Below are 19,755 nucleotides of genomic sequence, written 5' to 3' on the forward strand. Positions count from 1 at the left end.
CGAAGCGGCTCTGACCGGTGCAAAGGCAGTATTCGATCTGCAGCCAGGTGTTGCGGCAGGACCTCCAAATCCTATCGATAGAAGACTGGCCTCTCGTATAGGGTCGGCAGTAGCAGCCGTGCTTCAGAAGTCGTACTCATCACCTGAAGCAGCAAAACAAGCTGCAATTGCAGCAGCGACTACAGTAGCGCAACATCCCAATCTATGTGAGGAAATTGCACAAAACAGAGCAGCAAAAGCAGCAAAAGCTGTAGCAGCAAAGGCAGCAGTTTGGCCTCCAGCAGTCCCCCAAGCACCTCTGATGTTTGACTCCGACCAAATTGAGCACTTGTTTGATGTATCAACACCCCTATTACTTGCTCAGTTCCAAAAAGCGATGTTTGATGAATGGCAAGTTTTTCAGCTAGATGATGGACAAAAGGTTGCCTGCCTCTTATAGTTTCTGCAAGGTTTCGGTGGAAGTACAGCGTATGCAAGGTTTCAGTGGAAGTAGTAGTTGGAGACTGATAAGTATCTGCAGGGTTTCGGTCGAAGTAGTAGTAGTAATCTATTAGCTAATATGTCCAGTTTATGTTGTGTCAATTGTCAGATTCATCTGACGTTTCAGATAGATGATGGACAAAAGGTTGCCTGCCTCTTATAGTTTCTGCAAGGTTTCGGTGGAAGTACAGCGTATGCAAGGTTTCAGTGGAAGTAGTAGTTGGAGACTGATAAGTATCTGCAGGGTTTCGGTCGAAGTAGTAGAAGTAATATATGTCCAGTTTATGTTGTGTCAATTGTCAGATTCATCTGACGTTTCTTACGCTGCTCTTTCGATCTGACATTTGTTACTGAACTGAATATTCCAGTTTGTAAGACTGGAGCATCTCAATAGTTTCTTTGATTTTGGAATAGACTTAACAAATTTTATTCTATTAGTTTCTTTGATTTTGGAATAGACTTAACAAATTTGATTCTATTAGTTTTTTTGATTTTGTATTAGACTCAACATATTTGATTCTGTAAAGAAATGGAGGATTCTGTAATTTAAAAAGCACTGGAAAATAATGTTAGCAATCAACCAATTCTTTTTTCTAGAATACGCAGGAGAGCTACGTATCATTATATTAAGAGGGGTTAAACCATTATTACAACGCAGGCTTTTCCAGGCGTACGCACACGGTTCGTTAATGAATTAGACGATTACACTGCAAAGTAAAACTCCCCTAGCACTAAAAAAAAAACGGTTTCTAACCTGAACCTGTAGCCGACACCGGCCAACCTAGAGCGCTCAAATGTCTTGCTCCGGCAGTATACTTGCTTCATCAGAAATACGGTCGGGCAACATTGCTGGGTTAGTTGCTACTGCTCTGCTGAAAACACGCTCGTTTCTCTCTTTCCAAATTCTCCAAGATACTAACATGAACAATGAGTCGAGACCCCCTCTCTTGGTTCCAATAAACGCTGCCCTTTTCATCAGCCACCAATCCATCAGATTCTGGTGGTGAGATGGTGGCTCGTTTGTAGCGTTGATCTTTGCACTAACCATGAACCAGACCTGCTGGGTATATGAGCATCTCGCAAACAAGTGCTCTGATGTCTCAATTTCCTGATCACAAAGTGCGCAAAGCACCTGGTCCTGCAACCCATGCCGGTGATGTCGTTCTGCTGTCCGGATGCGCTCTCTCAGGGCGAGCCACACAAAGAACTTCACCTTTAATGGAGCCCAAGCCTTCCAGACTGGCTTGGCTGCCGGCGATTTCGTTGAGCCATGAAAGAATGCCTTGTAAGCCGATCTTGCCGAGTAAATACCTGAGCTTTCCCAGCGCCACGAGACCTTATCCTCGATTCCTTGTAACAACTGAACTGCAGCGACAGCATGCCATAGGTTGACATATTGGGTAAGTGCTGCTACTGTAGGCTGTCCGACAAAATCTGCTATCCATTGTTTGTCCTGCAGGGCTTCAGCTACGGTTCTTTTTTTCCTGATCCGTGGCCTGACCATATTACACAGGTCTGGGGCAAGGATGCAAGGCGAATTATGGCCTAACCAATTATCTAACCAGAAAAGAGCCAAATTACCGTCACCGAGCTGAACTGAGATGGAAGTCTGAAACATATGCTGAAGGACCACATCCTGTTCAAAATCCGTTTGTAAATGTCGCCAAGGCCTATTGGGATCAGTTCTCTTTAGCCACAACCATCTCAGCCTTAAGGCGAAGGATGCAATCCTCAAATCCGGTACACCCAGGCCATCACATTCAGTTGGCCGGCAAGCAGTAGGCCAATTCACTAAACACTGGCCGCCAAGTGCTTTATCTTTCCCTGCCCACAGAAGACCTCTTCGCCTCTTGTCCACTTCCTGAATAACCCAATCTGGGATCTTGAGGGAGATTAGAGTGTGGGTACATATGGACCTCATTACCACCTTGACTGTGTTTAATCTACCTGCTTTGTTCATAAGTGGGGTTTTCCATGTAGGGATTGTGGATGCTACTTTGTCAATTAGGGGCTGCAAGTGTGCTTTCCTGAGGCGTCCTACTGTGAGGGGCAAACCTAAGTATTGGATTGGAAAATCACTTAGCTGTGCTGGAACAATGTCTCTGATCCTTTGCACTTGCTCCTCTGAACAAGCAATCGGTGCCATGATGCTCTTTTGCAAACTCGTCTGAAGCCCAGAGGCATTACCAAAGAAGGCAAGCACTTCCCTGATCATAATCATGTCTTGGGCTGTTGGGGATGCAAACAAAACCACATCATCGGCATAGAGGGAGCATTGGTGATGGATTGAGGCGTCTGCTGGGGGGGGAGAGCACCCCATCTTGGACTGCCTTCTTGAGCAACTTCTGCAAGATTTCCATGAGTAGTATAAACAACATAGGAGATAATGGGTCTCCTTGCCTGAGCCCCCTAGCATTGTGTATCGGCCTTCCAGGGCAACCATTCAGTAGAACTCTTGTTGTTGCAGTAGATACCAGTGCTGAAATCCAGTCCCTCCATTTTGGCCCAAAACCCAGTGTCTGCAACACTTGTAGAAGGAAAGGCCAAGACACTGTGTCGAATGCCTTAGAAATGTCCAGCTTAAGCAGGATGCTCGGTTTCTTTTTCCTGTGCAGGCACTTTGCTGCTTGTTCGACAAATTTAAAGTTGCCATGTATGGACCTTTGCTTAATGAAAGCACTCTGGTTCAGATCAACAAGATTTTGTATCTCAGGTGCTAATCAATTGGCTAATAACTTTGCCACTAACTTGGCAAAGCTGTGAATAACTTTGCCACTAACTTACAGGTGCTAATCAACCATTAAATTCCATTCACTGTTGATGATGACATGCTACAACACTTCGCAACGCTTTGGTACATCGGTAAGCAAGATACACCATGAAACCAAAGCTGATATATCCAGCATCTAATTGGCCTTTGCATATTATGAGCAGGGATCTGAACAATCACCAAGACACCAAGTACTGGCGACAAGCAAACAATCAATTTTTTGCACAAGTCTGACCCAAAGGCACTAAACCATGAAGGATAAATTTTTGCACAAATTTTTTCTCCACCTCCCACAGATTCAGCTACTCCTACTCGTGTCTGTCACAATGCACAAGGCGATCGTGCTAACCCTGCTTCTAGGATCAAACTTACATGCAGTCTTGTCCTACCACCTGACACTGCAACAAGTGCCTCGGAGATGCCTCAGAGAGCAACAGGTTTGGGTGTCTTTATTCTCGACACAAAAGCACCAGCCATCCATACCATTTTCATCAAGGCAATTTTGAGAGAGGTTTACCTGATGAAAATTTACATAAGAGGACTCTGATGAGGACTCCTGAAATTCTTCATGAAGAGGATCCGGAAAGTCTGGTTAGTGGATCCTCTTTATTTACTAATTTCCTATCTTTTGCAATCAATTCTAGGTTATTAAATTCTTGTTTAAGTCCGTCCTCACGACAGAAGCCACAGCTATACACTTGCGGCAAAGATCACGGCTCTGCTTCACTTCACACAGGTCAACGATATGTCTGGCCATGAAATTATGGTGAGATTCTTCAACTTACCGCATCAAACCAACTTACCGGATTGGAGATTAAAGCCAATAACAACTCAGTTTCGGCAACTCAACATGACAATCCAACACAAGGTTTTACAAGACTCATAGAGCAACAAATGTGACTGTCCGTACTCTGGCTATGCAGGCCAAATACGGGACAGAGTCTCCTCTGCAGTAACTGCAGAAATACGATATGTAATGATCTGGGTTATTCAGATCAGTGCCCTGTAAAGGATGCACTAGTTTTTGTAAACTGGGATCTTCTTGATATCATATCTGTACACTGCTGCTAAGTTTTAGTATATTCCATTGCCCCCCAAAAAGTCAGCAAACTGATAGCTATGCTCGTGTGCTTTCAGCAACAGTGTTCCGGCTGCAGCTTGTTAGAATTAATCATATTGCTTTTATTATTTAGTGTGCGTCAGTGTCGTGTGTGTGATCTGTGTGAGTAAATTGTTTGGTGTTTGTGTCCAGGCCAAGTGTATCGTGTGTGTGGTTAGTGGCCGGGTGATTAGTGGTGGCCGGGTCATTAACTGGTGAAGGTCCATGCTAGGAGATAGTGCTTGCATGGATGTCCGGTTCTTCAGGAGGCGTGGAGCTGCGCATGGAGACTCGGCCGGGTTGTTGACTGCATGCATGAAGAAGTAGTGCCGTGTATGCCGGCGACCGAGTATTTTGGATCGTGAGGAGCTGCGTGCGTGCGTGTGGCTGGCAAAAACTCCGGCGTTGTGGTGTGCATGATACTCAACTGCGTAGGCTATTTAGCCAGGGGGTGAGCGAGCGCCAAGGGGTGTGTGAAGTGCTGTGCGTATGTGCCTCTTTGTGAATACTAGTGTTTGTGAGTGCTGGTGTGCAGCACCGTGAAAAAAAAAAAACTTCCAGTGTTCCAGAGAGTCTTGTTGTGTGCCATCCAATTACAAGTGTGAGCTTTTGTTCTTCTGTTCTTGTGTTGCGTTGACAGGGCGTTTGAGGAGGGGAGCTGGGCCAACACAACTCCCTGGAAGAACAATTTGAAGGTCAGTATGGCACAATCAATACATACCGTTTTACCTTCCAAGAATTCTCACAAATCCTGTTTCTGCAGCATTCACTATGATCAGTTAAGTAATTTAACAATGAGCTAGTGTTAGACGATACCCAATTGTATTTTGAAGGGTGTGTTGTACTAGGACAGGAAGAATGGCATCGTAGAGGTTGCGCGCTTCATTACAGTTGACAATATAGTTTCCATATTGTAATTCGTCGGGGACATAAGCCTCAGATAATTTAACAAAGATTTTTCGAGCAAAATTTAACAATGATTGATTTGTAGTTACCATTTGTCTACCTGCCCTTCATTGAAGGAGAATGGTTTTGTGCAACGCAATTGTACTCTTCTCATTCACATATACTTATACATTTACAGAGAGGATGTTGAGCATGCAACTGAAAGTGCTAAAGAGTAGCTAACGTGCTCGTGTTTACATGAACGTGTGTGACTTTGATGGAGAGAATATCTCCCTGATCTAACTGAACCACAGAATGGGTCAACTGGAGATACTGCTTCTGAAATCCTCAAACAGAGCGGTAGGAAGGCCTTTTGTCATTATATCTGCATGTTGCAAAACTCTGAGTTGACCAAGGGCAACCTTTCCCCTGACGAAATGAACATCAAATGCCACGTGCTTAGTTCGCTGGTGATGAGCAGGTTTTGCTGACATGTATACTGCTTAGTGCCGAGATGTCTTCGCAACATATCACACTTAGCTTCGGAGACGTTGATGGTGCAGCTCACGAAGCAAGTTGAGTTTCCAGTAGCACTCTGCTGTAGCATTTGCCACCCCGTCTTGTCTCTTGGAGCGGAGGACCATGACACGAGAGTCTCCGAGGAAAACACAGTACCCTGATGTTGAGCGGCGCGTGTCAGGGTACCCTGCCCAATCGGCATCGCAATAGGTCAGCAGCTCCATTGATGTGTGGTCGTGTGGATGCTCGGAGTGGCGGACCATAGCAACTACTGCAGCATCCTTTTCACCAAGTTCAGCATCACAGGGAAGGCAGGCTTGGGGCACAGCGTAGGCAAGATCTGGCCGTGTGAGAGTCAGGCGTTGAAGATAGCCGGCAATGCTGCGGTAAAGTGTCCTCGGGTGTAGGAGCCGGCTTGCAATTTGCCATGCCAGCACGCGCAAGAATGTCCTCGATCAGCATACTGTGGCCTTCCATGTTCGCAGTATAATTCTGAAGCTCTGCGATAGAAATCAGATACTTCATTCCAGCGTCCAAGCTCCTTGGTGTTTGGATCCCCAGGTTAAATTTTAGTCTCTGTCACATCGAATGTTTGAACACTAATTAGGAGTATTAAATATAGACTAATTACAAAACCAATTTCACAACCCCTAGGCTAAATCGCGAGACGAATCTATTAAGCCTAATTAGTCCATGATTTGACAATATGGTGCTACAGTAAACATTCGCTAATCATGGATTAATTAGGCTTAATAGATTCGTCTCCCGATTTAGCCTAGGAGTTCTGCAATTAGTTTTGTAATTAGCTCATGTTTAGTCCTCCTAATTAGCATCCGAATATCCGATGTGACACGGACTAAACTTTAGCTCCAGGATCCAATCCCAAGAAGCAGCAGATTCCGTATGCTTAGCGGCATATGGGTAATGATGTGAATGAAAGTTCTACAATTGCACAGAAATTTCCAAAGGATACGAGGAGAACATTTCTTGTCCTTTCGATGCCTTCTCATATGCATATTTTGCTATCCCATTGTCCTTTCTGAACCTATACACAATCTCTTTAAAGAGAAATGAATTTCACTTTCGTGCTCCACAATGAACAAATTGCTATCGAACTCATGCATTGCATTTTGGTTCTAATGGATTGGGAAAAGGTTCAGGTGGGCTGCTGGCCCCCGTTGCTAACAAATTTCTATCAAGAAAACAAGAAGGATGGTAAACGATGTCACCGACCAGCTTGCTCATACAAGGAAGTAACACTTTTCCAATCAGCATTCCATCTTGTAAAACTCAATTTGTTCTGCAAAAAAGAGTATATTCATGAACATAGGTGGCACATTGGGGTAAAGCAGAAGTAAAAAAAAACAGGAAAAACAGCGTGTACAGTATGTTGCAATCAATCACAAACATGACGAAAATAAATTTTCAATGATAAGATCTGACCATAGTGATATATTGTCAAGTAAGGAAAATAAAATTAAACTCTAAACTTATTGGAAAACAACTCCATTGTGATTTTGTTATTATAGTTTGCTTGTGCAAACGGTGTGCATCCAGGTATCCATTTTACCCTGTGCAAACAATGAGAATTGAGATTGAACCTAGCTTTTGTGCAAGACAGGGTACTCTTGTTTATCATGTACTATCTGAACGCCGCGTTGAGTGGCCCAAGCTAGAAGTCTGGCAGCATATCCTCACAAGCGATGCATTTACATGGCCTTCAAGTTATACTGTTATGCATTCACTTGTGCCTGTAAAGATTTCATCAAAAGCTAATGCAAATGCAATACGATCTAGTCATCTAGGTGACTCTACTAATAGGATTTCCCACAATATGGATCAAATCAAAATTGCCATATATCGCCTTTTTCCTACAAATTCGGTTTGCCACCAACAAAGCTCCACCAAACTACATGAACCCAAGGGAATTTTCTTAGTCCTTGGCTAGTTTGGATGATCAGGGATGCAAAATCCAGGGCACAGAAGCCACCAGGGGGATTTAAGTGGCTAATTAAAACCCTGTTGTTTTCCGTGGCAACATTTCCCCCTCCCCGCGTTGTTTGGAAGTTTCCACTGGGCCTCCACTTGCCCTGTCCGTGCTAGAGATGGCAATAGGTACGTACCCGCTGGTAGTACTATTCCATACCCGCACCCTTGAACTCTACTTCTACCCATTAAAAAACCCGTACCCGCATGCAGGTATAAGTTCTTAGGCCTGGTTTGGTTCGTTTGCTTATTTTTAAGCACCCGTCACATCGAATGTTTAGATACTAATTAGGAGTATTAAACGTAGACTATTTACAAAATCCATTACATAAGTGGAGGTTAAACGGCGAGACGAATCTATTAAGCCTAATTAGTCCATGATTTGACAATGTGTTGCTACAGTAAACATTTGCTAATGATGGATTAATTAGGCTTAATAGGTTCGTCTCGCTGTTTAGCCTCCACTTATGTAATGAGTTTTGTAAATAGCCTAAGTTTAATACTCTTAATTAGTATCTAAACATTGATGTGACACTTGCTTAAAAATAAGCAAAGGGAACCAAACGCCCCTTATCCATACCTGCATCCGTGCAGGTTTTTTTACCCGTCAGGTAACCCGTACCCGATAGCATACCCACTATATACTATGAGAATATAAACTATTATAACACATGAGAAAGTGCATACACTGACAAATTTGAGTAAATAAAAAAGATAATTGACAATTCTTAACCAATTAATAGTCTAATAAATCATAAAATTGTTACAGCGACAAATTTGAGTAAATAAAAAAGATAATTGACAATTCTTAACCAATTAATAGTCTAATAAATCATAAAATTGTTAGTTAGTTACCAATACTAAGTCACCCTTTACTAACAATGTGCAAATTTATGAGTTTATCACACATTATAGTCGGGTATATTTTACCCACAGGTATGCAGGTATGGGTAGTATGTACTTGTACCCGCACCCGCTTACCCGATGGGTAGATGATGTTACCCATTAGTATACCTGCGGGTAAAGATATGTTCCCATACCCGCCTTCTTATCGGGTAAAACCCATCAGGTACTCAGGTTTCATATACCCATTGCCATCTCTGGTCCGTGCCACTAGGCCATTGCCTTTGGATAGCGCAAGTGCAACAGAAAATTCAAGAAAAATAAGGAAACTCAACGAAAATTCAGGAAAAATCAATACACTGAGAAACTTATTGCAACAAACTTATGTCAATAAAAAAAAGTAAAACTACAATAAAATAGAAACTTATATTGCACAAGTCCCAGGCTCAGCACATCATGCTCACCACAACAAATATAAATAACTCCTTAGCTTGCACAAGTCCCAGGCTCAGCACATCATGCTCACCACAACAAATATAAATAACTCCTTAGCTTGCTGTATGGGAACAAGTGTTTTCTCTATCAATGGCCATAGATAGCTGGAAAAAATGGCTTATAGCTTAATCCATGGCTCAATGTTGTAACACCCAAAATTCCATCATGAAAATAATGTAAGCAACTCGGTCTAGTTTTTCGTGCTCTAAGGACTAAATAAATTACTTTAATTAAATTACGGTCTTTAAATAATTAAAGAGCACTTGAAATAATTTTAGAAGCAATAAGTGCTTGGTAGAGTTTTTCTTTTCTCTTTTATTTTGGCTTTTGTTTGAATGCTTGCTTTTGTATTTCAAAAGAATTTGAATTGGATTTTGAAAACTTCAACTCTATTTAAATTCTCAAAACCCTCCACTTCTTTTTCCTCTCCTTGGGCCAAAATCCCTTCTCTCTCTTTCAGCCCACGAGCATTTTTTTTCCTTTCCCCCTCCCAACCGAATGGGCCCATTCCACCAGCCGGCCCATTTTCTTTTCCCCCCTCCCTTTTCCCCCTGCGCAGGCCCATCTCCCCTTCTTTTTCCTCTTGGGCCGCCACCTCCCCCCTCCTCCCCCCCCCTCTTTTTCTTGCGCCGGTCCAGCTTCCCTTTTCTCTTTGGGCTGCCACCTCCCTCTCCTTTCTTCCCCACCGACCGGCCCAAATCAGCCCAGCCGGCCTGCTTCTTCCACCTCCAGCACCTGAAGCGCCAGGAGCCAGGCGCACGGGTGCCGTGCGCCCCCTATGCGCCGCCGGCCGGGGCCCCCTCGCCTCCCAGTGTCCCTTGGCCTCCCGAGCCCCTCCACGACCTCGCGACGTCTCCCCTCCCCCACTCCCGGCCTCAAATCGTCACCCCATCCTTTCCTCTCCCCGGAAATGGCCGGCCAACCTTCGATCTCTCCCGGGAGCCCCTTTCGCTCCTCCCCGGGGCCTATAAAGGTCGCCATCGACCTCTCCCGGAGTTCCTCTTTCCGTTTTCCTACCCACCCGCCACTCTCTCGCACCGCCACGCCGCCACCCGTACTGTCGCCGGTGAAGTTTCTGTTCTTCTCCGGTGAGAGCTCTCTCCTTCCTTTCCCTCCCTCTCTCCCTCCTCTCCCCCACCGAGGCGCCGCCGCCCGCGCACCGGCGAGCTCGCCGCCGGCGAGGCCTCCGCCCACGCCGGCGAGACCCTCCCCGTTGGCCATGCTTCTATGTGCTTGGTTGCCTGTTGGAGAAAGAAGATGGAGTTTTTGCGATCTAGTCCCTAAACTCTCTGTTATTCCTTTTACTTAATTCTTGTGTCTTGTAATTTTTTTCAAAGAAGTCCCTGAAGCTCCTGTATTCTTTTATTTTAACCTGAGCCATGCCATTTTGTAGATCTAACCCTATGTTTCTCTGTTTTCGCATGTACTGTTCAGTATATCTTTCTAAAATTCCTTGCTAGCCCCTGAAGTATATAGTTAATTCTGTTTTAGCCCCTGAAACTTGTTTATCTCATATCTTCTTCGTTTTAAATCCGATTTCAGCGATTCTCGCGCTCACGCGATCGTCTCTGCATGAACGTTAGATTTAGGAGTTTGTTGTAAGCCTTTGCATATGTTTGTTGTACTGTTTTAATCATTCTTTGTTTATTTGCCTTGTGTGATCGTGTAGACAACGTGACGTTCGCGGAGGAGCAAGTCCAAGAGCAGCCACCGTTCGAAGAAGAGTACTCCCAGTTTGCCGAGGAAGGCAAGTGGCCTTCTCCCCCTACATGTTCTTTTTGTCCCAATAATATCATGATTAAACACTTTACTTATTTCTTGTATGTGCATAAATTTGACGGGAATGCCTATTAAGGACTTACCTAGTTTTAATCCTTATTCCTTGAAAACCTGTTTAATCATGTTGGGTAGACTTGCTAGTCGCTTAAATTGAGTTGGTCATGTGCTAATTATGAAATATGTTAATCATGCTTTATTTATGTTGCTATATATGTTTGATTACAAGAACACTTGTTTTAATCGGAACATGGAGAACCACCCAAGAAAACAGTACAACCACAACATCATATGGCTCTGATCTTAGCCGAATAATTAGGCATGTAGTTAGCTGGTGGCTTTACCGAAAGGGCAAGGAGGGGGAAGGTGTTGGGTGCACGATCCGGAGCAGTAGCCTTCGCTAAGGTGCTGTCTCATTAACGGGTTTTGGTCTGCATCGCTACTGAAACTCTAGCGGGCTACCAGTTGTCTGCGTGTCTTTGTAAAGGCTTCGTAGTGGACCCCCAGCCACTCACCAAAGGAAGTGTTTAAGGGCTTTGCAAACCCGAGCGACACGGGGGACCACGAGTTGTGGGTAAAGTGTACAACCTCTTCAAAGTGAAAACTGATATATCAGCCGTGCTCACGGTTAAGAGCGGCTTGGACCCTCACATGATAATTGAACTTAAAGATGAGATTAATCTGTGTTACCTTTACCTTTGGGTTATGTTAATGTTATATGCTTAATTGGGTTGGTATAAACTTACATCTAGTAATTAGGTGCTGCTAATAAAAATTTGACCAATTAAAACACTAACCGCTTAAAGCCTTGAGCTATTCCTTGTGAGCCTTGCATGTTTCCCCACCTGTGAGTACCAACAATAAGTGTACTCACCCTTGCCCAAACGCTGTTCAGAAGCTTGTGACGATGGGGAGTTCTTCGATGACTTCGAGGAGTTCTAGGCAGGCAGTCCACCAGTCAAGCCTGTGGAGAAGCTACGCTATGTGTGTGTGCGTGTTAAGTTATCGGTGAACGATTAAAAACCTTCGTGTCTATCACGCTGAGTGTAATAAAGTTCCTACTGGTTTATGTACATTTTTGAGCACTGTGTTTGATGTATTCACTGATGACATCAACATATGTGTGAGAACGGATCTTGGCACACATATGCGATGCATTCGGTTTTATCCAGAAATCGAGTGTGACAAATGTGAACGATCAGGCCAAAGAGATGGTTGCTGTAGGGGAAAAATTGGTTTTCCAAGACTGCATAATAATCCATTGGACTAATCCTTTTGAAGCAATTATGGCTCAGAGACCTGCGTTTAAGATCAACAACAACAACAACAACAACAACAACAACATAGCATTTAAGATCAATGAAATAAAAATAACTTAGTCCAGGAATGTATAATGTTTTTTTGAAACTTGAATGTATAATGTAACTAAAGAGAAAACACTTCAGCAAGGGAAATATACAAAATTAAAATTTTCAGATATAGACTGCTTAGTCCTATAAACTAAGCTTGCCCAAGGATTTCAGCTGAACAAAAACTTTGGACCTAGTTTACTGAATTCAGGACTTGCATCCACAAGCACTACCATGTAACAATTGCCAAAGCTTATAATGTACTGTCCTCACAAGAAAAATATCTGGCAATAGAAACAGTTATGATACCTAATTGGAGAACAATGAGTTGAGTACTATGACAGGGAGCTTTTCTTCACTGATCACACTTGTATATAGCGCCTTCCAAACAGATGCTAGCTTTTTTTTATTGCCAAAGCTTTCTTCATTAATCAGTACTACTGCCAGCTTTTTTTAATTAAAACCAAATGAAAGTTAGTTCCAACCTCTGCACAGGTGTCTCATGCAGTCAGGCACACATGCTGCTAGAACAAATCTTAAGTTACTAAGCTCAAAATATGACCTAAAACTAGCATACGGACCCAAAAGCTACTATGTGTTGACCAAAAAAATGAGTGAAATAAAGACCTTGAAAGCCACAAATAACTAAAAAGCTAACAATTTTATCTCAGGAAATATGAGCTAGAACTGGCATAATTGTCCAAGAGTCCTACAGCAATTCTCTAAAACCATAGCACATATTGGCAGACGGCCAAGAGTCCATGAGCCCATATTCGCAAACGACCAAGAGTCCATGAGCAGTAAATTAATGAAGCCAAGTAGTTCATGTCACTCAAATGCAGGTGATTCATTAAGGATATTTTAGCTAGTACTTGACAGGATCAGACATAACCAAGGCATACTATAATGAATGCTCGTTATCAAAGCTGTCAGCTGACTGAGAACAAACTCAGGTATGCATAGCATAGAGAACACATATGTACAAGCAGGAAACAAAGGGCTTGTGCAGTTCAGTGCAGCACGGTGAAATTCTGTCAAAAAAATCAGTAGTTAAAGGAGGAAGGGCTACACATAGTGCCAATCAGTGTGCAATACCTGCAGTTTGGCATCTTTTCTTGTGGTGAAACCATCAAATTCAGAATTACTGTCAGCAGTGGCTTTGTTCTCCCCCTTGGTTTTTGCCACACAAGTGATTCTCAAATCGCAACAGTATCTTCAATCCTTCCTATATTTACACAGAAACATAAGATTTCATGCTGATAAACGTAATCATCAAATATTCTCATTTATAGCAAGACTTGGACTGAGCACATTCAGCATGTTCGGGCTGTGCTGGTAGTTCTGCGTGCTAATGCTCTTTTCCTCAAGAAGTCCAAGTGTGTTTTTGGTGAAGGAAGTGTGGCATACTTGGGTCATGTTATTGGTGCTGATGGTGTGGCAATGGACCTGTCTAAGATAGAGGCAGTACAGGCATGGCCACTGCCTAAGACTCTTCGGGCGCTTCGGGGGTTTCTTGGCCTCACGGGCTATTATAGGAAGTTCATTGCCAACTATGGTGTCATTGCTGCTCCTCTCACTGCCTTGATGAGGAAGGACGCTTTCCGCTGGTCTCAGGACGCTACAGATGCGTTCAATGCCCTCAAGAACGCACTCACCACCGCTCCTGTTCTGCAGCTGCCCGATTTTGCACAGGAGTTTGTTGTGGACTGTGACGCCTCAGGGACTGGTTTTGGTGCTGTACTTCATCAAAACGCCGGCCCCATTGCATTTTTCAGCAGGACAGTGGCACCGCAGCATCGTAAGTTGGCGGCCTATGAGAGAGAACTGATTGGGCTTGTTCAAGCTGTTAGACATTGGTGGCCCTATCTCTGGACTCGGTCTTTTACGGTTCGGACGGATCATTTCAGCCTCAAGTATTTATTGGATCAGCGCCTGTCTACCATTCCGCAACATACTTGGGTCAGTAAGCTTTTTGGCTATGTGTTTACAGTGGAGTACCGCCCTGGCAAGCAAAATCGTGCAGCAGATGCGCTATCTCATCGCGATGAGGACACAGTGGAATTACTGGCCCTGTCCATGTCACGGCCTGAGTTTGAGCTCTTCAATGACTTCAAGAAGGAAGCTAACACCTTGCCGGAAATCATTGCCAAACGCAAGGAAATCGATGAAGGTACTGCCGGTGCTGCCTGGACTATGGTGGACGGATTTGTTATGTACAATGGCCGCATATTTGTACCTTCTTCCTCTGGTTTATGGCCACAGATTTTGGAAACAGGACATGAGGGAGCTCAGAAAACTTTGCAGCGTCTATGAGCATCATTCTACACACCGGGTGCAGCAAAGCTTGTCCGCCAATTTGTACAAGGTTGTTTGGTCTGTCAGTGCAACAAAACGGAGCACCTCCACCTAGCTGGTTTCCTGCAACCCCTAGATGTTCCAACAGCCATCTGGAGTGACATTGCAATGGACTTTGTGGAAGGTTTTCCTCGGGTTGGTGGCAAATCTGTGGTTCTTACAGTTGTCGACCGTTTCTCCAAGATGGTGCATTTCATTCCTTTAGGCCATCCTTATACAGCCTTAACTGTGGCTCAGGCTTTCTTTGATGGCATTGTCCGTTTACATGGGCTACCCTGCTCTATTGTGAGCGATCGTGATCCAGTTTTTACCAGCTCCTTGTGGACCGAGCTCTTTTCCCTTGCTGGTGTTAAGTTGCGCCTCAGTTCTGCCTTTCAACCTCAAACAGATGGACAATCAGAGGTAACCAACAGAATTCTAGGCGTCTATCTGCGTTGTTTGGCTGGGGATCGTCCACGCAATTGGCTTAAATGGTTACCTTCGGCTGAGCACTGCTACAATACCTCTTTTCAGACTTCTCTACATACGACACCGTTTCGTGTCGTCTATGGTCGTGATCCTCCCACTCTTTTGTCATATGAACCAGGTGTGGCTCGTATGGTGGCCATAGACAAACAGCTCCAACAACGAGATGAATTCTTGTCTGAGATCCGGGATCGTCTTTTACAAGCTCAGGATTACATGAAGAGATCTTATGACAAGACCCATCGGGATGTGGAGTTTCAGGTTGGGGATTGGGCTTGGCTGCGACTCAACCAACGATCAGCAGTGGGCATTACTTCTGGGGCTAATACAAAACTGGCGCCACGCTACTATGGTCCATTCCAGGTGATTGAACGCATTGGCTCCGTGGCATATCGGCTGCTGCTGCCTCTAAGTCCAGAATTCATGATGTCTTCCATGTGGTGTTCCTTAAGAAGCATCATGGGGCACTTCCTGATGCAACTGTACCCCTACCGGTGGTATCCCATGGTCGTGCTGTACCAACTCCTGCTGCTGTTCTGCGTGCTTTACCAAAGGAATCTCGCGGTGAGTGACGAACGGGATCTGAAAATCCAAAAATTTTCCCCTGTTTCCGCTCCACTGGCGGCCCCTCCGGCGATTCCCTACGACGGCGAGGTCCATCTCGTCGAGGACAAGCTCCTCGCGGCGCTCGATGACGGCGGTGATTGGGACCTGAAGCGCTGGGTCCTAAACACCGGCGCATCCAACCATATGACGGGCGTGCGCGCGGCGTTCTCCAACCTTGACGCCGGCGTCACCGGCACCGTCTGCTTCGGGGATGGATCCGTCACCAACATCGAAGGGATCGGCACCATCCTACTCGCCTGCAAGAACGGCGAGCATCGACCCCTCGCCAACGTCTACTACCTCCCTCGACTCACCGCCAACATCGTCTCCGTCGGCCAGCTCAACGTGAACGGCTACCAGGTACTTATCGAGGATGGTGCGATGCGGGTGCGGGATGAAGAACGGAGGCTGCTCGCCAAGATCCATCGAAGTCCAGGCCGGCTCTACGTGCTCGATATCGACATCGCACGGCCGGTCTGCCTCGCCGCACGCGGAGAAGAAGAGGCGTGGGTGTGGCATGCCAGATTCGGCCACATCCACTTCGCCGCCCTGCGCAGGATGGCAAGGGACAGCCTTGTTCGTGGGCTGCCACAGCTGACTCAGGTGGAGCAGCTCTGCGACGCCTGCCTCGCCGGCAAGCATCGAAGGGCGTCGTTCCCACAGCGCGCACTGGGACGATCTACGGAGGTGCTGCAGCTACTCCACGGCGACATCTGTGGCCCTATCTCGCCCCCAACACCGAGTGGCAATCGGTATTTCCTCCTGCTTGTCGACGATTTCTTGCGTATGTGGCTCTGCCTCCTACCCAGCAAGGACGCCACTGCAACGGCGATCAAGCGTGTCCAGGCTGCCGCCGAGCGGAAGAGTGGCAGGAAGCTACTGGTGCTACGCACCGATCGCGGCGGTGAGTTCGCTGCCAAGGACTTCGTCGAGTACTGCGCCGAGCTCGGTGTTCACCGTCAACTCACGGCGCCTTACACGCCTCAGCAAAATGGGGTCGTGGAGCGGCGGAACCAGACCGTGGTCGGCACGGCGCGCAGCATGCTCAAGGCAAAGCACCTCCCCGGCGAGTTCTGGGGCGAGGCGGTCACCACTGCTGTGTACCTGCTCAACCGCTCATCGTCGAAGAGCATCGGAGGCGAGATCCCGTACAAGCTCTGGACCGGCAACGCCCCGAACGTTCAACACCTGCGCACGTTCGGGTGTGTCGCGAACATGAAGGTGACCACGCCGCACCTGAAGAAATTAGATGACCGGAGCAGGCGCATCATCTTTGTCGGCTACGAGCCCGGGTCCAAGGCCTATCGCCTGTACGATCCGGAGGCGCGACGCGTCCACATCAGCCGCGACGTTGTGTTCCAGGAACAGGAGGAGTGGCGCTGGGGCGAGGAGCAGCGCACCGCGGCCAACGACTTCACCGTCGAACACATGGAGCCACCTACCGTCACCACCACTACGACGGCGACAAGCATGCGTGAAGCCTCCGCCAGTACACCGCCAGCGTCATCGAGCCGATCTTCGGTACCGCCACATCAACAATGTGCTCGGCCCGGCCACGCCGCCGGGGCTCGCAGCGCGTGAGCTGGAGGAGCAGCTGATGTTCACCAGCGAAGCTGAACCCACATCATTCAGGGAGGCGATGGAGCATGAGAACTGGAGACTAGCAATGCTCGATGAGTTCACTTCAATTGAGGACAACAACACCTGGGTACTCACTGATCCACCAGCAGGAGTGAAACCAATTGGGGTCAAGTGGGTGTACAAAACAAAGCGTGATGAATCCGGGATCGTCACCAGGTACAAGGCCAGGCTCGTCGCAAAGGGGTATGTACAACGACATGGTATTGATTTCGATGAAGTGTTTGCACCTGTTGCTCGACTTGAGTCAGTTCGACTTCTACTGGCACATGCTGCTGGTGAGGGCTGGGCAGTACATCACATGGATGTGAAGTCTGCATTTCTGAATGGCAAGTTGCTGGAGGATGTTTATGTTGAGCAGCCACCAGGATTTGTGGTGAAGAGGCAGGAACACAAGGTACTGCATCTAGTGAAGGCACTCTATGGACTTCGACAAGCACCACGGGCATGGTATTCCAAGTTAGATGAGTCACTCCTCAAGCTTGGGTTCTGCAGAAGCAAGTCTGAACATGCAGTTTACATGCGTGGCATTGGAGCAAGGCGTCTCATTGTGGGTGTGTATGTAGATGATCTTGTGATCACAGGAGCTGATGAGTCTGACATCGACAAGTTCAAGTCAGAGATGAAGCACACCTTTCAAATGAGTGATTTGGGTCTGCTCAAGTATTACCTCGGGTTGGAGGTGCACCAAGGTGAGGAAGGGATCACTGTGTGCCAAAGAGCCTATGCTGCAAAGATCCTAGAGAGTGCAGGACTAACAGGATGCAACATCAGTCACACACCAATGGAGCCAAGGCTAAAATTGAGCAAGGATAGCACTGCACTAGCTGTTGATGCAACTCAATACAGGTCAATTGTTGGCTCACTCAGATACCTAGTGAATTCAAGGCCAGATATAGCCTATTCAGTTGGTTTTGTCAGTAGATTCATGGAGAGCCCCACAACTGAACATCTACTGACAGTAAAGAGAGTGTTGCGCTAAGTATCTGGCACACTCCATTTTGGCTGCCATTACAGAAGGGAGAAGGGGACAGAGCTGGAGGGATATAGTGATAGTGATCTAGCAGGAGACATTGACACTAGAAAGAGCACTTCCGGCATCTTATTCTTCCTTGGCAAGAACCTGATCACCTGGCAATCTCAGAAACAAAAGGTAGTTGCTCTTTCTTCATGTGAAGCTGAGTATATGGCTGCAACTACTGCTGTTTGTCAGGGAATTTGGTTGGCACGTCTGCTGGCTGAACTGAGAGGCAGCAGACCCAGTGTTTTCAAACTCAAGATCGACAGTCAGTCAGCCCTCCAGTTGAGTAAGAATCCTGTTTTCCATGATCGTAGTAAGCACATTGATACAAGATTTCACTTTATCCGTGATTGCATCGAGGAGAAGAGGGTTGACATTGATTTGGTGGGGACAAAGCATCAGTTGGCTGACATTTTAACCAAAGCCTTAGGACGGGAGCAGTTCTGTGAACTTCGTTCAAGGATTGGTGTAGTCAATGTTCAGAGTATGCGCAAGGCTTAGGAGGAGATCTGTTAGTAATCCTAGCGCATGACTCGGTTAGTGACTCGGTTAGTTAGTTAGCTCTGCATGTTTCCTTTGCTGCATTGCATACGCACGAGCACCAAGCTGTGGCTGCCGTGCGCGTAGAAAAAGAGTGGCGAGAATAGCTCGTGCACGAACCGAGGATAACCGGTGATTTCAGCGGCATCGTGGGCACGGGGATGGACGTGCTCGCTGCGCAGTGTGCGACTGGCCACCGAGTGGACCTGTTCGCGGTATTCGCAGAATAAAAGGAAGAACGCCCGGAAAAGCTGTAGTCAGAAGTGCAGCACCAAAATCTTCGAGTTTCCAAGTGCTCTTGTGTTCGTGTGCGTTCTGTGTCCTCAAGCAATAGTCATCGCGAGCTCGCCGGGCGTCAAGCACACCGGTTCGAAGCTAACAGACGCATCACGGCCACGACGCCATTGGCAGTAGGTTTATCTGGGTTTATATAAGTTCTATGCTGTCATGGAATCCTGATGCATGCACTCCAATGCATGTCTAATGCTTTCGTTCTCTATGCATGCATGCACGCGTGCAGAGTCGTTGACGGCGACAGAAACTGCATCGTCGTCGTCACCGAGAGATCCGGCAGCCGATGAGCTGGGAATAATGCCCAGCAACTTCACGTCGTCACCCAGGGGAGCGGCACACGCACACCCGCGCCAGGAAAAGAACCACGTCGTGCGCCAAAAATTGCATTTGCGAGCACGGGGGTCCAAACCCTGCCAAACCGCGTGGGTCACCTCACCCCGGGAACTTGGCCCGCGTCTCGCTCTCCCTTCCGTCGCTCCGCTCCCGAACAAGACGGCGCCTCTCCCTCGCGGTGCTGCGGCGGCGAGTGCGACGAGATCCAGGTGTGCGCCTCGCCACCTCCTCCAGCTCCCCTTCCCTAGCTATCTCCACCTCATGCCTAAGGTTCCCTAGCCGAGTTGGTTAGTGGAACCGA

General features: G+C 46.6%; 1 protein-coding gene and 1 non-coding gene across 2 annotated transcripts in view; one reads left to right on the forward strand and one right to left on the reverse strand.

Moving 5' to 3' along the window:
• LOC117837432 (large ribosomal subunit protein eL24) overlaps nt 1-19,755 on the reverse strand; it is a 92,745-nt gene that overhangs the window by 54,770 nt on the left and 18,220 nt on the right. The window lies entirely within an intron of this gene.
• Nucleotides 9,795-11,935, forward strand: LOC117837431 (uncharacterized). Its single transcript, XR_011897128.1, has 3 exons — nt 9,795-10,165; nt 10,747-10,824; nt 11,749-11,935. It is a non-coding gene; the product is annotated as an uncharacterized protein (transcript).

Source organism: Setaria viridis, chromosome 9 (genome assembly GCF_005286985.2).
Source record: "Setaria viridis chromosome 9, Setaria_viridis_v4.0, whole genome shotgun sequence".
In the NCBI taxonomy this organism is placed as follows: domain Eukaryota; kingdom Viridiplantae; phylum Streptophyta; class Magnoliopsida; order Poales; family Poaceae; genus Setaria; species Setaria viridis.